Genomic DNA, 12,483 nt, shown 5'->3' on the forward strand with positions numbered 1-12,483 from the left:
CCCCCACCTTTGGACCGCGGGTGCCACAGTCCCGCGGTCTCCACCTCTCCCTTTTAGTCGCCTCTTACGACAGGCAGGGATTACCGTGGCCGTATTCTCTATTCCCCGGTCCACAGGGATAACCGGTACCTCCCCAGACCTAACCCAGACTTAATCCAACCTATCATATCAGCCTCCCAGACCTCTCGCTTTCACCGGCCTCCCGGCTACTCAGTCTCCCTCTACCGGCCTCCCGGCTACTCAGTCTCCCTCTATCGGCCTCCTGGCTACTCGGTCTCCCTCTACCGGCCTCCCGGCTACTCAGTCTCCCTCTACCGGCCTCTCAGTTTCCCGCCTATCCTTCAAATGTTTAGATTATTGTAATCCTCCGAATGTAAGAAACAGTACAATAATCCAGGTAAATTTTATTTATTTATATTAATTCTACATATCATTTGTTTGTGTGTAGCACATTTATTTAAGAAAATCTATTGCCTTTTTGGAAATTTTGTTTCCTGTATTCCCAATTGTAAGGGAAATTATGATAGTACTTTAAAAGATAGTAATTATATATCTGTATTTGTATTCCCCAAAGATGAGGAATTGTGGAAAAAATAGATGGCTGCTATTCCTCGTAAAAATCGGATACCAACAAAATATTCTGCCGTTTCCAGTCTGCATTTTGCAGAAAGTGATATTCAAAGATACCAAAGTATTCTATCACCCAATGGTGGACTGGAGAATGTTTTGTTATGCATACTGAATACTTGTCCAATTATGTTGGAGATGATCCATTCAAAATTTACATATCTGGTTATGGGTCCCATTTTGTTATAATACTGTGTATTAGTATGGTTTTATGTAAAAAATAATGTTAATTATAACACTGAGCACAAAACTCTATTCTTGAAAATAGGACTCCCGAATCCGTTATGAGCGGTGTTGCCACATTGTTCAGCACGGCTAGTACTAGACTATTAGAGTCGGCTGTGGCCTCGTCAGTGATCGAAGTATGTAACTTTGGTCATTGTAATTTCTGTCGCCTGAGGAATGTTTTATATCCTATTTTTGTTATGTTTAAGAATTTGGATATCAAGAAAGAGTAATTGGAGTAGGTTTGGGCTAGTTCAGCTGGCGGGGAGGGGCCGCCCCTCCCCCAAAACAGTAGACGACTTTCTACGCTGTCCGAAGTATGCCTAAGCACGGTGATAATATATTTTAAATGGTTCGCTCACTATAATAAATTGTGTCGGTAAGGTAGGAAAGGATACTCAAATGGTAAACAAATCTTTTCGAGTCGCCAAAAATCCTTCTTGCAATCATCATTTTTAAAAAAAGATTCTATTTCGAAAATTTCATCCAATTCGAGGCATGGGGGTTTTCGGAAGTTTAGCCGCTCGAGCAACAAAAGCGGAGGGGGCCACAAACTAACAAAGTATGTGTTTGACAGGTTCCACGCCCCCCTCCCCCCAATGAGGATATTACCTGGACAATAATCGTGTAGAACAAGCCAGACCAATAATCAAGAGGAGTTTGCACCGCAATTATTAGAATATTGAAATTTCACTTCGAAAGCTATTGAAACTTTCTGCCCCTGTATCTCCATGATTTCTACGGTATCCAAAATTGTTTTTGTTTCATCAAACATCGTGAATATCTCGAAGCCATTCACCTCCGTAGCCCCTTTCGCCAGGTAACTCGTCTGATTCGTGAAGCAGGCGTGAGAATAAATGAATAAAATAAGAAGGGTTGTAGGAGCACTGTTCCGGTATTCACCCTAGGGCACTTAAGTCAGAAAGGCTCATTGTTCGCTCCTTCTCATTAGATGCCACCTAGCAGTTCCATCGACCCCACCAAGTAACAATACTGTGGATGCTTTTTTTTTTCTCCTCCATGATCTGTAGCTGTAGGAAACACGAGCGGATTTCGTGTCTCAGTGTCTGCTCTAATCCCAGCCGCGACTGTATACCGAAAGACAATACGCTGGAAGGGGATGAATGCTGTTACCGCTCAACATCGCGAGGTCGAACATTGGGAAATTTTCTGTGGCCTACTTCTGTAACGTAACATTCGCTTAGCAAATCGTTCGTCAAAAGAGGAACGTAACATTATAAAACTTAAACTTACCACGACCGGTCAAATGATCAGTTAGATCAAACTTATGAGTTAGTAGACTTCAAGGTAATTGTTAGTTTTTTTTATTTATAATGGTCCTGTATATTACCAGATAGCACATGACGCCTTAAAGACACCCATTTTACGGCTATTTTAGGTCTAAAGCGCCATTAAGCCGTCTTCAAGGCGTCATTAGGCGTCATGTGCTATCTGGGACTGATTATCATACTATACTGTAGTATATCTTAAGACAAATTCAATTGTCTGGCAACTTCAAATGACTATAAAAACAGAAATGTACTATGCATAGTATTGTGTTTCTACAGTTATTGTTCACTGTTTTACAGTCATTTGTCAACAACTTTGTTATACTCTCTTCTCAAGAAAGCATAACAAAGTTCATTGAATCAATGAATGACTCTACAATCTTATATTACTTTATTTTAAAATTATCTAAAGGATTTTGGCTAATTATATTTAAAAACTCTGTCTAAGATTCTTTTTTGTAATCCTCAAAATCAGTTATGAATGGGTATTATCGATAGTAAAAATACTAATCAATTAGTTAACAAAATTAATGGTATAATGAACAGAAAGATACTAAATGTGAATAATATATCTTTGGATACGTAACCACATTTATAATTATTATTTCCATTTTCATTAGTGGACAGATGACAAATTCATATTTTCTCATCATTTCCGTCATTATACGTACGCACAATGCATAAATAGTACAGTTTAAAAGGTCTAACTGATCATTGTTCGTCTGTTGCTTAATGATATCCAAGGAAGCCTTTTATTTATCGTCCAGGTGATTGTACAGATGTAAAGATAATAAAATTCAGTTGGCTGAATTTGAATTGTAAATACAATCGAGCGTGGGCCCTGTAAGTTTTATGACACTGTGTTACATACATGCTAAAATGTGGGCGGAAAAATCTTTACATTACACGAAAATAATCGTCAATAAAATGTTACTTCCTATGGTTTTTGCAATTTATACATTATTATTATTATTACACAATAATATGTAAAACATACTAGATTATACTAAATACTACGTAAATTCCCATTGCATGTACCTTTCGCAGACGATGGTGTTTCGAAACTATCTACATTTTTTATTAATAAAATGTATTTTTCTATTTATGATTATTGGACTGCGAATCTTTATGCAAATATCAATCCTTAAAGTTTCATTTCTGGAAACTGCACCGTAAGAAAACCATATTGAAGTTTCTTAAACTTCTCAATATAGGGTCATTTCACACGAAGTTGAACATTTTTTTGAGCACCATTTCGGATTTTGTTCAAATTTTGATATGTTGTAGTCTTTGGCGATATATAAACGTGTATCGAAGGATTTTTGAAAAATTTAAAAATTGTTCATTTGACAGCTGTTTGAAATTTAGGATCAACCTTTTTTTCAATAAATCATAACTATTGAACTAACAATCTGATCAAAATGAGCTTTGTGAGTACTTACGGTGGAGACATAAGAGTACCAAATAAAAATGATTTCAAATAAAAAAATATTTTTTAACCAATTATTTTGCAATTGTTTTAAATAAATGCCCTGTTTATATACCGGGGAACTATTTAACAATTTGAAAAAAGTGACGATATAGTCCTATTTTTCCTCTTTATGGATATATCTTCAAAAATATGGACATTTTAAAATTAGCCGCATGAAAATTAATTGAAATGAAGGATTTTTTCTTCTGTTGTGAAATAAAATGTGTTGGACCTCGATATTTGTCTCCCTGTCTTTGTTATTTTACAGAATATTAGTGTGATATTTTTTAAAAAATATTCCACATAGATTAAGGGACTCAGTGCAACAACGAACCCTGTTAAATGTTTCGGTTTTTGTGACAACAACGGTTTTGTATCTGATAACAACGTTAACCAATTTTTATGAAAGTTTCAACATTTATTAACTAAAACAAGTCATCGAAATGTATTTATTAAATTTTCATTCCAGTCTCAAATAAAAAAGTTGTAAAAAGCAACCTTTACTATTTTCTTTGTCATTTCAACCAATTGTAACTTTTTCAATTATTCTTTTTACACATCATTTAGTAAACTAATGTTCCTAACATCACGAAAGAACTCGAGTCCCTTGGACCAATTTTAAAAAAGTTGTACTTTTTTAAAAAGCGGTCGAATAAATTTGTTACCAAACTGTACATATGTCCTGATTTATTTTGAAAAAAAATTAATTGATTCTTCCAAGACAACCTTTGCCAAAGTTTTTTTCTCACACGAAATGTTGAGAAGTATGTGTATATCCTCTTAAGTACCAGTACTCTCTTCTCAGTATCGCATCAAGTGATCGTCCATTTAGAATCAGACTCGTATAATAGGACAGTCGTAAACTATGATCATATTGTTTATGTTTCTCTCGTGCTATTGAGTAATTCTGTCGGGGACAGGCTTTGTCACAGGACAGTGTCATCGTCTTTCGTTATCGTATATTGTGAGATCGATTACGACTCGCAGAGCGAAGCGAGGCTTCTAATAAAAAGAATATTTATCGATTATGCATCAATTGTATCCGACCTGTTCAAAAGGGAAAGTTATTAATGAACGTTTTTCGTGAGCTCAATACTAAAAAGTTTAAAATTTCGCCACATTTATGTATTTTCTATTACGGACCTACAATTTCAATATTCCTAATCTTGTAACTTTGATCCTCTTAAGCGGCTATTCGATTTTTTTTGGAGGGTTAAATATAGATAGTAGTTATGAAACTAAAAAACATTTTGATCTATAACTTTGTCCACGTATTTATACATATAGGCAGACCTAGGCAAATTTTATTTGAAATGAAAATAAGAAATAAGTATTTGCAATAATTTATTTCGGAACTTGATTTTCAATACTGTTATTTGAAAATAAAAATATTATCGATCCATTCGAAATAATAGCAATTTCAAATAATTAATTTCTTTGTAATTTTTGCATTTCGAATGTGGTAAAAGAAATAATACACAAAATAATATGCAACGTAACATAATTAATCTTTACATCAATTTACTTTAACCAGAATCTGCTGATGAAAAATCTCATTCGCGAGAGAATTTTGCTTGGGCCCATCTAATAATGCCACGAAAGAAAATAATCGTTCCATTGGTATGGAAAATGGAAAAGGAGTCTCAGTAAATCAATGGAAAGGAGTCTCAGTAATCAAACATCAACTCAAATTTCAAAGAACAATTTTACAATTATTTCTAAGAATTATTTGAAATGATTAGAAAATAGAATTACATGTCATTTGAAATAATATTTCACATAATACCATTCCAGGAGTGATAGACATATACATGTAGATTATTCTTCGAAATAATCCAACAGTTGTTCTAGTGTTAAGAAAAATTCGTGGACTGTTTATTAAAACAAATTTAATATTAAACAAGTTATAAGTCAAAACTCGAGTGCTGAGCTCTTTTGTGGTTAAAATTACTTTTGCAGCACTTCTCTTTTGTAACAAAAATGAAGAAAAAAAAATATTTCAAGAATGTTCATGCAAAAGCATCGATTTGTATGAACTAATTTACAGAAACTCAAATTAAACAAAAATTTCTTTATTGGTTTGTTCTAACTAAAATAAAATATCCCATTAAGTCTCGTTAAATTTATTATTATGTTGTGTTTCAGACGATCGTGTATTACTATATAAATCTATAAAAATTTCTGTAAGTTTTTCAAACACTTTGCATTAGTGTACATATTAAAAATTTAAATAATTTTTGCAAACTTAGCAAACAGTGATACACTGTAGAGATTCAAGTTTTTAAGATTCTACAATTCAGTATTTTTAAGACTCTATTTTATTATTAGTGATTCTTGATACATGATCTGTGCAAATCCAGTTTTAATAATTTTTCCATTAATAATTTTTACGAAAATAATTTCTCACGCTTGAATGTCAATCTCGCCTACTGTGCACGTTATTCTTCAGCAACACATGCACAAGTGTATCGTATATTTTGCGAATGCATAAATTACTTGATGGGGTTCGAATGATAGTGAACTCTCTCACGAGGCTATTAAACGTTTATAGTATGTTATCGTCGATGACCATTATGTATCAAGCGATCCTTGATGAGTATAAACACCAGCACGAAATCTGGATCGGTTCATGTGACTAATCATAAGCTGGATTGACTGCAGCCGTTGCAAGCGATATAACTTTCCAATGCAAAGAAATGAAAACGTGAATGTATTATGTTTTTTGTACTATGATCATTTTTTTTTAAACGAATAGTATTTTTTTAGCAGAAACTTACATACATTTTTATAAAGTTTATTAACGAATTTGGCTTAAACTTCCATCTTTTAATGCACCTGGAGGAAATGGCCGAATTTAACTGAGATCGATTTTCTACCTTATCTAGCTCTAGTGTTTAATTGGATTAACATAATGGATTTTATTTTAATGTAGATAGCACCTTGAACTGAGAAGAGTGTACTGTGTAATATTTCAATAAAGAAAGGAGCTACGCTTTAATAATTTTCATTTATAAAAGTAATAGCAACTATATATCCTCGATGAGTGTTCGAAAGCTCCTCAGCACTGAACATTAAAAATTTCAAAAACTAATGGACATATGCGGCTGAAACAAATATCAGAATTTCAATATCTATCACTGTACAAAACCTTAAAAAGTCAGCGTTACATTTGGGGACCTCTGCTTGTCAGTGCCGAAGAGCCTGCCTAATCCTTTCAGTTACATTGAAAACAATTTCATTTACATAATTTTCCATTGTTTTATAAGAATAACAAAACACTTGGCGAATAAATCATTAGGTAATAATGCAATGATTTAATTAACATTTTGAAATTTATATTTACAGGTCTTCGTCACCTCCAAATATATTGAACGTAGACTTACCAGTCGTACGAAATAATGCCCTACAGTCGACGACGTTATTTGAATTCACCAGTTGTAAATTACATATAATCGAGCCAGTGTCAATTTCATTGGGGATTTTTATTCACAGCAGCCTGCCAACGTGTAATAAGAAACATAATACGCGATACAAAACGGTGTTGGTAATTACTGAGTTTGCTAACCGTTCGATATTGATCGTCGTTTCGTATAACAGGCTAGTATTGTGAAAGCTAACGCACAGAAAACAATCGTCACGAGTACTCTATGAACAGCTACGACTTACAAATTACAGTGGTACCTTGATTATCTGAACAACAGTGAATATGAATAGTATTACCCAACATCAGGCCTATAAAAAAACAGTAATTGGTCGGAGTTTTTCATTAATATCTCGTTAACAAAGCCTCGGATAACATTTTTGCTAAGAAAAAAGTTGTTCCAAATTGTCCCAGGAAACTCTCATTTTCGGGAGTCGAAGCTACTTTGGGACACCCTGTATATATACATATATGTATAACATACCGATCCATTTAAAAAAATGAAGATGACCTGGAAATATCTAAAGTACCTCCACCTGAAAAAAACCTGTGCAATTTTGGTTAAACAAAATTTTCACAAATATTTCTGTGAACCTTATAGTTTCAAAAATATCTGTGGTGATAATAATTATTGCCCAACCCTGTATAAAGTAGTAATTGTCGACGTGTCGTGTAGATCATATACAAAGAGCGCGTCTAACAATTTCTATTTCTAGTTTAAAGTGGAAGTGTTTGTGAGATCTTTTTCAATTTGAACTTCAAAGATGAATATTAGAAGATTTTCTGGAGGGAAGTTTTACGTGATGTACTACTGTTATTAGTTGCTTTCCTTTTGCACGAGAATTCATTATCAAAAAATTGTGCGTTGGGATTGGTTTGGATAACCACAGTTTTACTGTAAAAATTTCACGATTTTAAATGAAATCTTAACGATTTGGTGTATCATTTGCGGATAAGTTATTAATTGCGCAATAAGCGATAAATATACTACAGATTTTATGCATTTATAATACATATAATTGTATGGATCATAATAAAAAACAAATTTCAAAATTTACATTATTGCTGGCTCAATAACGATATTCAGATAAGCAAAAAATTTTTGAGAATCACTGGTCTTTGTAAATTAGTCTAGAAACCTATAAAATTACATAAGTATCCTCAATCTAAATGATAGGTACATACTTATCATAGACACTAAGAAGATTTTTTTTAATTTATAAAAATTAAAAGCGTTTCGACTTGTTACAATTTTATTTCCGATTTAGTAAATTATTAAGAGTTCTTTTCTTTCTTACTATAGCAATATCTTATCACCTTATTATAAAAATAATGAATTATTCATTGGTGTACCTAATAATAGCGTAAATTTCTATATGTGCAATAAATTACTCATGATTTTTCTCTCGTTAGAGCATGAACTATTATTGTAACATATTATTTAACATGTACATACGTGGGGGCAAACATTTCAGTAATTTTACGAGTTTCCAATTACCTTTAGAGAAACTGCTCTATAATTTAACGCTCTGGTTGGTACGTGTGTTCTTGACAAGAAATATGCAAATTTATTGAGGCAATTGCATGTTTCTGTCGAGGGGTCTTAGGCTATAATTATTGCTGTCCTATCAATATCCTAACGAATTCGACCGACCGGAAGAATTTTAAATATCACTCACCCTATTCAAATGACTCATACGGGAAATTACACTTTTCACATTTTGACTGTTTAATAAAATTGTAGGCGTCTATGGTTCGTGTTGATAAATAGATATTCCAATAAATTAGAGACAAAAGAACTTCGGTGGAATAGCATAAACTGTAAATAAATTCGTTTTAGTGGTGGGGATAACGTCTGGTCCATAATCGTATAGAACAAACCAGTCAATATTCGAGAGGAGTCTGTAGATATTTATACAGTATAAGTTTACTATTATTTTTCATTCGATTGAAGGTAATTAATGATTCAATGTACTGGAAGCAAACATATGAAACTTAGTACATTAGATTTGTAACAAAGTGATGACTAGACTACGGATTTTTATGCAAAATTACATTTTATAAAGTAATTCTTGTGGACAAAAACAAAAGTAAGATTTTCGTTCTTCCCTTAAGTATTTTGTTGCGTTACGAATGAAACAAAAAGTTTATTGCATCTCATGAAAGTTTTGTGTTTGGTTCTTGAATTCCATTTCAAAAAATTGAAATACATTGCATTATATCGTTTTTTATTATATCTATGTATGAAGACTACATGAAATTATAAGCCTACACGTATGAAGATTAGTCTACCATTTAGTCCCTATCAATAATAATAATAGGTAAAGTTCATGCATTTATAGTATTTGCAATTAGAAAAATCATAACAAAGCAGGAACATTAATAAATTCATAACCCATTTGCGTTGTTAACAACTATTGCTGTTAAATTGTTTGTCGACACTTTCGGTGAATAATAATTCAAAATTATTATTAATATTTTACTAGCGTCTGAATAACGGAAGCCTTAAAATTGAAATAAAAGATAGAATATATTCCTGGGATTACCTTCGAAGAACAAGTAAGCATGAAAGAGGATTTTTCGATCTAGATCTCGTAAAGAAATCTATCCAAAATGAGAGTCTGATAAAATAAACAACCATTCCGAAATTAAATAAAATTCCATCGAAATATATTGTTATGAAAAATTTTTCGATGTGGAAGAAGAAATTTTTCATTTCCAATAACGTTCCGCCATAAATCTCGTTCCTCGTAGTCTTCATCAATCCCTTAACTAATTCGACTGTGTAATATTTATTTCCAATCGATGGAGGAAAAAAAAAGATCCAGAGGATAAGCTACGAGATTTATCGGGGATAGGAAAGGCTCGATCCGAAGCGAACCAAAAAAAAAAAAAAAACGGAACGGCGCTAATTAAGAAGAGCGATTACACGTAACGGTATAATTAAAGGGCAGAAAGAAGAATCGGAGCCAGTATTGCGGCGAATAAACGCTTCTGCTCGCAAAGCATTAATCGGACACGCGGGGAACACGGCTCGTTTAACGAGACGTAATAATGTACATTCCTTTCGTAGCGCCGCGGGTACGGATTGAGGCGGTTTAGTCATTATTTTAATGACGATCGGAATTCCGACGAGTGCCGGAACATAAGGTTCGATGAGTTTTATTCACGGTGCAATGAACATGTCTGTCTGTTGAAACCACAGACATAGAAATATAATAGGGTGTCCCAAAATAGCCCAGATAGCACATGACGCCCAATGACGTCTTGAAGACGACTTAAAGGCGCCTTAGACCTAAAATAGTCGTAAAATAGGCGTCTTCAAGGCGTCAGGTGTTATCTGGGCTAGATTCTGGATTTTTATGCAAATTCCCATATTTGTGTACACTAATTTGCAAAATTAGGAACTGAATAGAAATATGTTTCTTTTACTGAAGGTTTCAGCATTACGAAAACAATGTAAAAATAATGTAAAATTTTAATTAAAGTTATTGTTTTACTATGGTTCTTAATTTTTACCGTGTCTATTAATATCAATTACATTACTTTACATGTTTAACTCTTTTCCAGAGAAAAGAATCTGGACACACAATGATCGCCTTTAAAACTTGCCTCCCTTTAGAATGAAGCTGGGTCATTAGTAAGAAAGGCACAACTGCTCACATCGGTGAACACGATAAACCACTTTTTTTTTGCGTGTAAACATGTTCTGTTCGGATAATTAAACGAGTTCATTTTCAAGCTATTGTTAACGGCTTGGCGTTCATACGAACAAAGTATCGGCACAAGTTTATGACTGTACACACCGTATCATTTTCTGTTTTTCATATCTAACTGTATAAACAATTTCTCTATTCGTCCTATCGCTCATTTGCTGCAATAACGACACAACTCAAAAATCACGATTTTAGGGAAAACTAATTTAAACGGTTTGAGCGTTATAATTTTGTACGAACATCATATGAAAATGACTGTCCAAACGTGATAAGTTTGGAAATTCACTTAAAGGATTCAGCCAATAGAAAGTACAGACAACAATTTTTTTTTTTATACTAATAATTCAAGAACTTAAATGAACAATATTATCTCGTTTGATCAAGTACTGTTTTAACCCAGATAGCTCACGACATCTAATGACGCCTTGAAGACAGCTTAAAGGCGTCTCAGATCTAAAATAGCCGTAAAATGGACCTCTTTAAGGCGTCATGTTCTATCTGGGAATGGAGGCACTACAAAATTTCGAACATGATGACATAGATTCTATTAGATATAATAAACCCATATAATCGTATATTACATCACTTTTGCTACAAAATTTGACAGAAAATTTACAAACACATTTTTCATACTCCGGTAGGTAAACTGGATCGTCTAAATACATATGTCTAAGCCCGATTTTTTCTGTTTTATGTTTTTAAAATATTCGTAAAAACGGGATATTTATCAAGGTCTGTGCTACATTCTACAATCCTTCGTTAAGTTCAAAAATAAAAAGGAAACACCGAGAAAAATGAACATTCATTTGGGTCGGCAAGAATTAAAATTTCGCAGCTCATATATGTACATACTTCTTTAACTGAAGCAATCGAAAATTTGGAACCTTATAATTTTATCCAAGTAAAAGTAGATAAATAAACAAATTTTTATGAATCGTAAGGATCCTCTTGATGTTACCGTTCACTAATAATTTCCCAACCTCTTCATGAAAGTATCAATTTTACAAACACAACCAAATTTCGGGAACATAATCAAACTTTCAAACGTACGTGTGCAAAGTTAAATTTTCCAAACAAATGTCCGTTTACGCTTTCAAAACTGTTCAATACCTTAAGAACTCAAGAATAAGTTAATGATGTGAACTTTTTCGGAGAATAGAAAAAATTTGTTTTTGACTAAATTTTAATTCTAAACCACTGTCCGTAAGATTGAAAAAAAAGAAACGCCCCTTCCTTTAAAAAAAAAAAGAACACCACCCCCTTCAAATTTCCTGATCCCTCGAAAAAATGTTGGAAATGGGAGAGGGGTGGTGTAATTTTTTTTCTGCGGGAAGGGGGGGAGCAAAGTCCAATTTTTTTCTTCTGAAATAGTGCAAAACTGACTTTTTCTAAGGCAAGTGCTCCCCCTGCCCCCTAGCTACGCCCATGGGGGGGGGGCAGAGTCAAATCAAGATCCTCCGGGGTCCTTCGCGCAAAGAAGGGGTTGAATTCGGGCAGGAAGAAAAGAGCTGCTAATTGACACGAGCGATTGCACGTAACGGTATAATTAGAGAGAAGAATACGGAGCCCGGACCGGTGCACCGATGAACCAATGAACCAGCCAGAGAGCGGCGCGAGGGGAAGGAAAGGAACAGAAAGAAAGGCAGAGAGAAACAGGGGAGAGAAGCAGGCAGCCGGCTGGTTCCGTCGAGGGTAGCGATGGGCATTTAGTTCTCGCCACCTCGCGAGTTTTCA

The sequence above is a fragment of the Dufourea novaeangliae genome, unplaced genomic scaffold (assembly GCF_001272555.1).
Source record: "Dufourea novaeangliae isolate 0120121106 unplaced genomic scaffold, ASM127255v1 scaffold11, whole genome shotgun sequence".
Taxonomy (NCBI): Eukaryota; Metazoa; Arthropoda; class Insecta; order Hymenoptera; family Halictidae; genus Dufourea; species Dufourea novaeangliae.